General features: G+C 37.8%; 1 pseudogene; it reads right to left on the reverse strand.

The window, feature by feature from the left end:
* Nucleotides 1-612: 612 nt before the first annotated feature.
* Nucleotides 613-7,792, reverse strand: LOC138922095 (large ribosomal subunit protein uL15m-like; annotated as a pseudogene).
* Nucleotides 7,793-10,607: the final 2,815 nt, after the last annotated feature.

A 10,607-nucleotide genomic window follows, 5' to 3' on the forward strand; every position in this document is an offset into this window, starting at 1 on the left:
GGCATGCATCTTCATTATGCACATCAATTCATATAGAACTATTTTAACCCACCACCGAACTTGATTGTCACGGTAGCTGTGCTGCTTTAGTCAACTGGAAACAGAGCAGCTAAATCCCAGATACTCTGGAGTTGGACTGTCCAACACAGTAGCCATTAGCCACATGTGGCTATTGAACACTTGAAATGCAGATAGTCTGAATTGAGATATGCTGTAAAAGCCAGATTTTGAAAACTTAGTACAAAAAAAGAAGATCAAATATCTCATTACTAAGTGTACACTACGTACATATTGAAATGACAATACTTGGAAATACTGGCTTAAGTAAAACAAATCATTAAAATTAATTTCACCCGTTTAGTCTTACTTCTATTTTTAGTGCTTAGGGGACTGCTGAAGGGCCAGATGGTGAATGGGAAGTTCCTTTTGATAGCGAAAGTACACAACTTTATTCCAAGTGGAGACAAAGGTTGGGGTTACAAGCTGAACAGGTGAAATCCAGTCACATTCGTCTCTCCATCTGACGTTGGGAATGGATCCAGAGAATGGAGATGATGGTTTCACCCAAGTATTTTCGCAATTAGGAGCTCCTTTATGAAATAAATGCATATCTAGCCAGGAAAATAGTCCATTTTTATTCTGGTCTCACGGATATGTACAGGAGAAGAAATTAATAGTAAAATGGTGTGTTCATACATTGTTGTAGACTTTCAAAATACATTTTTAAAAGAACAATTTAATGAAACACATTTATAGCACTTTTTCCATTCTTGAAACTTCCAAAAGTGACTTTTTTCAGATTGAAAACAAAAATGAATTTGCCTCAACTTTTGTTATACTGTTACTAATGAGCTCAGAGTGAAAATTATGTCTTAAAAACATAATAATAATATCTTAAACATAATAATGATAATCTTGAACATAATAAAGATACTATTAAACAGTTGTCTTAAATTTACCAAATAAATAGATGTGCTATTATAAGATAATACTATTCCTGTTGTTTCTCTATCTCTTTCAGGATCATATATGTAACTTCAAAATTAAATCGCCCCTTTTAATTTTCTCTTTTCCACGGCCCAATATTTTCTCACAGAACACAATGTGTTATTATCATCTACCCTAAGTCTATCCTATTGCGTTAGTAAGAAAAACCAACTTAATAGCAGCAGCAACGGATCAACGAGTATATAAAAGCTACGGTGCCTGGCAGCACATTGTTAAACCCTCTGTCATGTGCATTATGGGTACATCAGCCCTTTATGTTCTCACAGAAACATCTTTATATCTACAAGTTTTTGCTACAACGATTTACTTCTGTTTTCTAGCGTAGTACCATTCAAACTGCAATACCTGTTTTCATTACATTTTCCAGAATGCCTAGGTACAGTTTTTGAAAGCACATTTTAAAAAATGTACATTGAAAACTTCTATTATGATCTTTTTTTGAAGTAGTGCACCTTTTCTAAAGTATTTTTAATTATTTTATATTTATAAAAATATATTTTGTAAATATCAAGTACCCTATAAAATATATGTATATTATGTTATTTAAATAGAACCTAGAATACTTGACATTCAACAAATATATACTGAATGAATAACTTTTTTGATGACGTTGGCAGTCCTTAGTGGTTGGCTAATCAATTTCCATCCCCAAGGAACCCATGTTCTGCCTCTCCCATCTACCAACTGTAGAGGCAGGCATAGTTAAGTCTCAGTGCGTCAGCCTCATTGCCCTTAGAGGGAATCAAATGACACAGCTATGGATAATAAGATGTATATGAAAGTCTGCAAGGGGTGGTCATGAGAAAACTTTTGCTTCCTTATGAACAGGGCAGCTATAGCTTGAACCATTCTCCCCGCTTCTTCCTGCCCTTTAAGGTTATTCTTACTGGAGCCATGGTGATCATCTTAGGGTCTTGGGGAGAGGCCATGAGAATTGCAGATACAGAAACTGCAAGATTATTGAACTGCTATGGCTATTACCGTCACTACCAATTCTTCTTAGGTGATAAAAAATAAGAAAAAAACTAATTTGTTTAAGCCATTGCTAGGCAGACTTTCCTTGATAATGACTATGATAAGAAATAATACAATGACCAAGATGAAAGTATTATTGAGAGCCAGGTCGTAGACATCACTCAAACACAGTGACCGCACCAATTCTTTGTTTTATCGCATGGCCTCCTTTTCCAGTCCTCTTTTCCAACTCTGCTTTCTTGGAAGGGAATTCATGAGCTGTAATACTTGAGGACATTCTCCTCTGTAGGTTTCAGGATTTTCTTATCTGCCATATTCACCACCCGTCCAGGAGCAAGACCAAAGAAAATCTGCCTTGGGTCCTTTCGAGTAGTAACTTTGAAGAGTTCATCTTTAGTAACGTCAGGTAAAATATAACCATACTTCTGGGCGAGTTCAAGTCTTGCTTCAGGAAATTTGGCCGGATCCGCCAGGTCACCACGATTCTTTGCATCAGTATAATACGGCACCAGTGCTTCAGGTGCAAGCATTCGTTTTGGAATGGGTTGTCCACGCAGAAAGAATGGAACAGGTTTGCATAGAATTTCTAAAACAATTTTTAAATTAAAAAAAGAGAAAGGCAAATGTTGACTATTTTATTTACATGATGGTTTTCTTTTAATAATGGTATTTTATAATCATTAATTTTTAAATATGACCAAGATGAGAACTTAATTCCAAGAACTCTTTTAATTAAATAAGCTTGTTTTAAGTAAACAAATGGAAATGCTTAATTTTCAAAAGTTTGTATCTTGAAAGTCAGAGTTACTCCTGGGTTACCAACCATTAGTGAGTTTCTAGACATAGGTAACATTGTATTTAAGCCCTGTGTTCAAAAACAAAAACAAAACCTTTTTATGACCTACTGGCTGAGGTCTATCAGAGGACAGAGCCCCACCAGCCACAGCACTAATAAGAAATCCTGAAACAGAAAACAGAGGTGTCCAAACGGCAAGTCAAACAGCCATGAGGACTTTTACAATCCTCACATGCAGCCAGCATGAGACAAAGAGGGAGAGAAGAAAATGACTGCGGAGCAAGCTTACCCAGACTTCTGGGATCACAGAAGGCTGTAGTAACGACACCACCACTCTCTTCGATTGCAGCAATGGCTACTTCCGAAGCCAACTGTACTTCAATATTAACTTTCGCCTTAAAGGTATCAGCACCCTGTAACACGTCAAAATAGTCTGTGAGTAGCTAGCTTGGCTAAAAGTAAATTAACTATGGCAAGCTTCCTTTTTACACTGTGTTTCCTCCTCCAAAATGCCCACAATGTAACAGCAATTCCTACTTCAAAGACTTGTGCTTCCAGGTCCTATCAAATAACATCAAATTCTTTTACATTTTCTAGGCCCCCTTCTTTTACCAATTTTCCTTCCCTGTGAGCAGAGATGACTATATTTTCACTTGATGTATTTCGTAGACACCAATATAAGCACCCATTCCCAGTACTTCGGTAATAGTTGGCTGTTTAACCCTCATAACAACCCTATGACAGAATTATTGCTAAACCAACTTCACAGATGGGGAAACTGAAGCACAGATAGGTTAAATAACTTGCCCAAAATCACAAAGCTAGGATTCTAACCCAGACAGTCCAGCCACAGTATGTGTTCTTAACCACAACATTATGCTGTAGGATACAGATCATGACTTATCTTCCTATCCCTTAACAAGCAAGAGGCCAAGAGAAGGTTAAAGAGGGGGACGAGTGGGCTAGAATCAGCGAAAGAATAAAATATCTGAGCTTTGGAGGGGTCACCCCCTCTAAGAAAAAAGGGAGCAAAGGACAACAGAAATTCACTTTGCATTCATTATTGACTTTACTACAGCCTCTAAACTGACAGAAAATAAGTTTACCTTTCCCTACCATGGTCAACACTGAAAAATGTAGTCCTGAACTTTTTTAAGTTCTACTTTTGATCACTTTAGTTAGGATGTGCTATATTTTAATTTCAAAACAGATTCTGACAAAAATAAAAAGATGGCATCATTACCATTCTTTTTGTAGTGATAAGAATTTTTTCCTATTTTGGTGTGGTTGAAACAAGCTGGCTCCCAATCAAGTTCCTTTTATTAATTATGAACCTTTAATATATTTAAAAAATATTCCATCAATTCTAAGATACACTTTTTCCATCTATGATACCGACCTGCATTTTAATAATTATGGTACGTTTGACTCAATAAAGTAAGGTCTTGCCATATTATTTGTGATTTTTTTTTTTTTTCTGCTGAGGAAGATTCACCCTGAGCTAACATCTGTTGCCCGTCTTTCTCTATTTTGTCTGCGGGTTGCTGCCAGAGCATGGCCGTCGACGAGTGGTGTGGGTCTGTACCCAGGAACTGAACCCAGGCCACAGAAGGGGAGGGCGCCAAACTTAACCACTAGGCCACAGGGCCAGCCCCTATAATTTGTGATTTTTAATTACTATTCCATAGATTGCTTGACCACTCCCCATCCTTGGACATTGGGGTTAGTTGCAGTATTTTAAGTATTATAAAAGCATTTTTAGGAATGTCTTTCTATCAGTTAGGTTTATTTTGTTTTTCCTTGAAAACATGTCTTTCCAAATTGGTAATTTTATGCTGAAGGATCAGAAAGTCTTATTATCCACTATTTACTACAAATCTGAAATCAATTTACAGCGCTGTAAACGATGTGGAACTGTACTCACACAACCACTGCCCTGGTGTCGTTTTCAGGATTATTTTTGTTAGTTTAATAGACACATGCCTGTGAGTTGCTGGGATGCGCAGTTTAACAGCTGAAGAGGTCACGGATTTTTCCATGTCAATTTACATGTGCATTCCCTTATACACCCAGAGTAGGATACTGAGACTTAATCGCATATTTGGTAATCTATCTTCAAATCATCTTATTTGAAAATCCTTTATCCGTAAGGTTTACTTTTTCAAAGGAATCTAAAAGGTTTTTCCATAAACATATGCCTCCCTCTAGTGGACACTAAGTTACTCACACAGTTACATTACTGACAACAAGGAGGAGGAGCAGTTAATTAACAACACGTTTATTTGCTTATGAAATGCCTGGCCAATGTCTATAAATAGAAAAGTCCTTTACTGCGATTAGAATTGGATTTGATCCCTTTCTTCCATAAATACTGAGTTATTATCATGAGCCAATATTTCCAATATTGCAAACATAGGAATGAATCACAGTACCTGCTCTCAAAGAACTTACATCACACTGAGGAAGACAATGAAAAATAAATGCATTACTTAGTAATAAATGTCAGGTGTTCATATATTCAAAGAAAAAATACTTCGGGCAGAGTAATGCAGACAGAGTACGACTGTGGGGGAAGCGGGTGGGGGCTGAGTGTTCCTTTATAAAAGAAAATCAAAAAAGACCTTTCTGATATTATCAGATCTGAACAGAGAACCAAAGGGAGGGAGGGAACAAGCTGAACGGACACACGGGAGAAGAGCATTCCCGGACCATGGGAACAGAGGCCCCTCGACGTGATCATGCTGGCTTTCTAAAACCACAACTGAGTATAAACACAATCACCACTATGTAATGGTTATAACAATTCAAAAGGGATAAAAACAAAGGAGGCAGAGTATAGATTATATGAAAATCAGAAATAGCCTCCTATCTAACTCCAAAAATACTAATCCAGACTTACCTCCTCTACCAGCTGGACACCATAATCCCTTTTATATGGCTGGATGGTCACACCTCTCCCATTGACAAGCTGGGTTAAGTCAATAGGCTGAGTAGGATCAACTCGACCCAAATCAATAAGACACTGCAGCCTGTTGAGACTCAAAGGCTGATACCGGCGTCCGAAGCTACAAAACAAGAAAGTAACAGTTGGAAAACTCAACTCTCTTCCTCTTAAGTTCTCCAAATCAACTTAAAAGTTTTGTTCTCTATTTTCCTCCAACAATTTAGATGGTAACAAAATAAGACCCTCCTGACTACAACAGAAACGTTATACTGCTTGATTTTTGGTAACGACACAAAACCAGTATTTCCTTTATTTTGCTAAAAATACTTTGCCTCTTAAGCATTTTACTTCACTCATTCACACAAATCAACAAACAAATTTGGGGAAAATTTAACCCACTATCTGAATTATGCATTAATGGAACTCAAAGTAACCATGGTAGTTGTCATTTATTGGGTAATCACAATGAGCCAGGTTTTTATATATATTATTGCTAAGCCTCTAAACAACCAGGAGAGCAGGCATCATTATCTCCATTTTGCAGGCTCAATGTCTGGGCTTTTTTCCCTGCTATTCCAAACTAATTGCACGACTAAAGATGCTTCAGAGGAACAGGGGCAAAAGTTTGCTTCAAAGTGACTATCAATTTCTACCAAGCTATTTTTTAGGTGATTCTCAGCGAAAAACAGGGCTTTCTACTTTAAAAAGCAGAACAACCTACCTATGTCCTTCATTAAACCCGTATTTTGGGATTTGTATGTAAAATGGAGTCTGGCCTCCCTCAAAGCCCAGTCGGGGCCGGGTTCCTCTCTGTCGTTCTCCTTTATCTGTCGCCTCTGCCACATCTTCTACCTCTTCTCCGCCCCCTCCGTCGTCTTTCCTAAAGGAAAGAACAAAGTTTTATGATCTACAGATGCCTTTTTATAAACTGTATCTCATCTTTTCGTTGTATATTTTTTGTTACACCATTTATTCATCCAACCAACCAGTACTAGCTAACACTACCTTGTGCCAAGCACTGTCCTAGCTGCTCTAGCGTCCAAACACTCTAAATCAGCATCTTTGCCTCTGAAGATGTACCTAATTCTTGCAACCAAAGTGCAAGCTGTGTTTCAAAGGCAAACTTCCAAGGATGGGATGGGGATAAGGGTTCTACAACAGGCTCGAACGGAAAATAACCTAGAGTTAAACATCCACAACAAACAAAGCTTACATGATAGTTAAGAAATTCTATTTTGGAATTGTAAATATGTCATTGCTACCCATACATTATTTTATTTAAAGATTAATTTATAAAGAAAACATTTTTCTTAATTTACTTCCTGTCACTTCACGAAGGCAACGAACTGATTTTCAAAATTACAGTACGTCACCTAACAGCTTTTCTGGCTGTATTTAGTGATTTGAAGAGACATCTAACGGAATAAATCAATTCAACTCTTTCCCATGAAGCTATACTGGAAAAGTCCTTCATTTTAATTCCAATTTTGAACGGGACAATCATTTTGCAGTGCGACTTCGCTCCTACGCCCTAGCATAATTATGCTTTTAAGCATAAACCGTATTACGAGTTGACACCACGCGAGAAGATTTTCCTCTGCAGTTAAGGAGAACAGGGACTCAGAAACCCTACCTCCATCCCAATACCCTCTGGAGTAAGCAGTCCCCGGAAAGCGCGGGCAGTGCAGGGCCGCTTCCATCGCCCCGTGCGCCAGCGCTTGCCCGCAACGCCACCAGCCACTTACCAGTTTCCTGGAGCCCGGATTCGGCTTTAAGTTGGCCAGGCTAACCCGGGGCAGGGTCCGGAGCAGGTCCAGAGCCCTGGACCCACTGCCCTGCACCGAACCTGCCATGACCCCCCAGCAAGAGCCTCCAAGGGCACCGGGCCGCGTCGGAGCCCACGTGGTCTGGGGCGCTGCTTTACGGCTGCGGCCCCGCCCCTGTCGCAGTGCCGCGAGCGCGCCAGCGCCCTGGAATCCGGCAGCGGCTTCGGAAGCTTTAGAAGACTGACATGTCGGTGTTGCTCTGCCTTTTTTTTTTTTTTGTAAATTCGCTGCGGATGTCTTCATGGTTTGAGAGATCGTGGCTTGAGCCCGGGCTTGAACGTCCGGTGTTCTCTTCCGCCACAGCAAACGCGCACTGCAAACGCTGCGGTCTGCGGTCCTCAAGAGGCAGCGTCTTCTCTGACCGCGCCGTGGAGAATGAGGTAACCTGAGCGCAGAATTACTAATTTTGAATTTGGCTAATCAAACACAGTGAGATTAAACAATACTCAGAGTCCAGCTAGTAAAATGCCTGGCTAATACTAACCTGTGTAATGAAATTCAACCTACGCATTCCCATCAGTGTGCTTCTACGTGTACTGCATTGACCCACCGAGTCGCTGAGATACGAACTTCACTGAGCTGCTCGTGATGACAGGTGCCATAGGAGCGCTTGGCACGTGTCATCGCTGTGTTGTCAGCCTTATTCGATCAATAGCTTGTGGAGGTAGATGTTACTACCTTTTACGGACCGGGACGGTAAGGGTTGGCAAGGTCGGGTAGCTTGACCAAGGTCTCACAACAAGCGGCAGAGCCAGGACTCACACTTACACTGCCTCCTAGTAGAACAGTAGTGTTTCCTAGGATATAAAATTGAATATCTGCAGCATAGAACACATAACATTATTTTCAAGCTAAAAAATAGCTTCCCTATTTTTGTCTTAAGTGAATGTGGTATAGAAAACAAGGTTCCTTTCTTTTTCTTTCTCTTATTCTTTTTATATTTCACTTGTCTCGCTGGGGAGTTTTCTTTCTGGTTCCTCTTAGTGATCACAAATAGTGAAGGAGAGAAATTTTTGGAGGGGAGCTACTTCTATGTTTAATTAAACCCTTTTCAACTTATTTTAAAACAAGTATAAAATACTACAGAAAGAAAAATTTGCATTCATGCTTTATTTAAGCAATATTTATGAGCAAGACACTGAAACCTGTTACTGAAAAATATACGTGGATGAAGTCAAACAAGATCTCGCTCCCACGTTGTTTGAAATCTAGTAGGACAGACTTTCCCAAATTGAGTATTTTATAAAAGTTAAAAAAAAAAAGTACGTCTCTTGTGGACCTAATAATGCAAATTCAAGAAAAATACAGATATATGAGTTCTATAAAACAATGTGAAGATAAAGTCCAGACTCTATTTAGAAGTACAAAAGAAAATACTGAAAAAAAATAAGCTAGTTCCTGCCTTTAAGAGGTTTCACTTCAATATATTTCATAATCTTTTCTTTAGAATTTTCATACTTCTGAGAGGAAAATTACAAAATATGTTGCAAAATGTGCCCTCATCTACAGAAATATATACAATTTTTTTCTCTACCTAGAAAATCGTTTGCATTAAGTAATGAACTTTTGGATGAGTGTTAACACCAATAATGTTTCTCATGGAAAAAATGTGTATTGAATAAATGAGATACAGGAAATAAAAAACAATGTGCTGCATTTCTTGCAAGTAGATGCTCTTTGTTGTGTAGGTTATATAATGTTATTGGTGAACATCCGTTAATAATAGTGGAAATAATTGTTTGTAGTTAATTGTAGGCCGTTTGTTTATCCCATATCCAACATGTTGATGAAGCATATAAAACTGTCAAAATAATTTAATGAGTTTCATCTGTGTTTTAAGAATGTAGTTTAAGGTGTGTGGTGAATAAGTCATCAACCCTTACCTGAAGCCTATAGTTTTACATCATCATTATCATTGCATGATAATACTTATTAAGCACCCACCTGCTTGGGGTGTTGTGCTATACTCTGTTTAAATGATGTTAATGAGACCTTGCCATAAGAAAACATCTCAACAAGAGATTTAAAGTCCATCCTAATTCCAGTCCCAGTTGATAGTGACTACTGAATCATTATGTAAAAAGAATAAAACAAGCCCTGTAAAGATGGTGTAATTTGAAGTTCCTTGGGAAGGCCTCTTTCTCACACACTCCCAAATAATTTTCCCCTACCTATCCCAGTGCCTTAACAGTCTGCCAACAGAGATGAATTCTTTTGAGCTCATTATTTAGAGTTAAAATTCTCAAGGTGGGTAGAGAATGAGAGAGGGGGATGAAAATAAAAGGGGATAAATTTATCACATGAGGTACTTGGTATGAACCATAATACTAATACACCGTGAAGTGAAGCATCTGATCAATTTAACCCTCTGTTTCTGAGATTAAAAAACAAAAACATGCATATAAAACTCTCCCATCTAATCTCCCTAAATGAGATCACACATTAAATAATATTTGGCAGGGATGGGAACAGGAGGAGGAAGGGAATTTCAGTTATTAGATTATTACTGATTTTTACCATGAGCCAAAACCAAATCATTTTTATTTTTTATTTATTTTTTAAATTTAAGTGCAAAAGCACTGAAGAGCTTTACTACAAATTACAACCTAGAAACACGTTAACTGAACAATTAAAATTCATACAATCAGATTTAGATATATAACAACACAAAGTAGGAACAGAATTACAGTACAACACAAGACAGATACATGAATTCATTAGAAAATATTGTAATAAATAATTCATGAATCATAGAGCAATTGATTTATGCATAAATATAACTAATTGCCTAACAATCAGTTTATATTAACAAAATCTGTCAAAATCAAGGCAGCCAGAGTTTTACTAAATTACTGTGACAATGGAAATACTGCAATTAAAAAACAAATACAAGTATTTGTACTGTAAACAACTAAAAAAATCAGTCTCACTAAAGTTAGTATACAATTTAATATAAAATTATCGTTAGCTACCAGAAATGGTTTAAACAACTTTACTGAGCAGTAGTTTTCTAAAAACAGAGGCACCGTTTTTTCTTTTCCTTCTTTTTTTTTTTTAA

This window comes from Equus caballus, unplaced genomic scaffold (assembly GCF_041296265.1).
Source record: "Equus caballus isolate H_3958 breed thoroughbred unplaced genomic scaffold, TB-T2T haplotype2-0000448, whole genome shotgun sequence".
In the NCBI taxonomy this organism is placed as follows: Eukaryota; Metazoa; Chordata; class Mammalia; order Perissodactyla; family Equidae; genus Equus; species Equus caballus.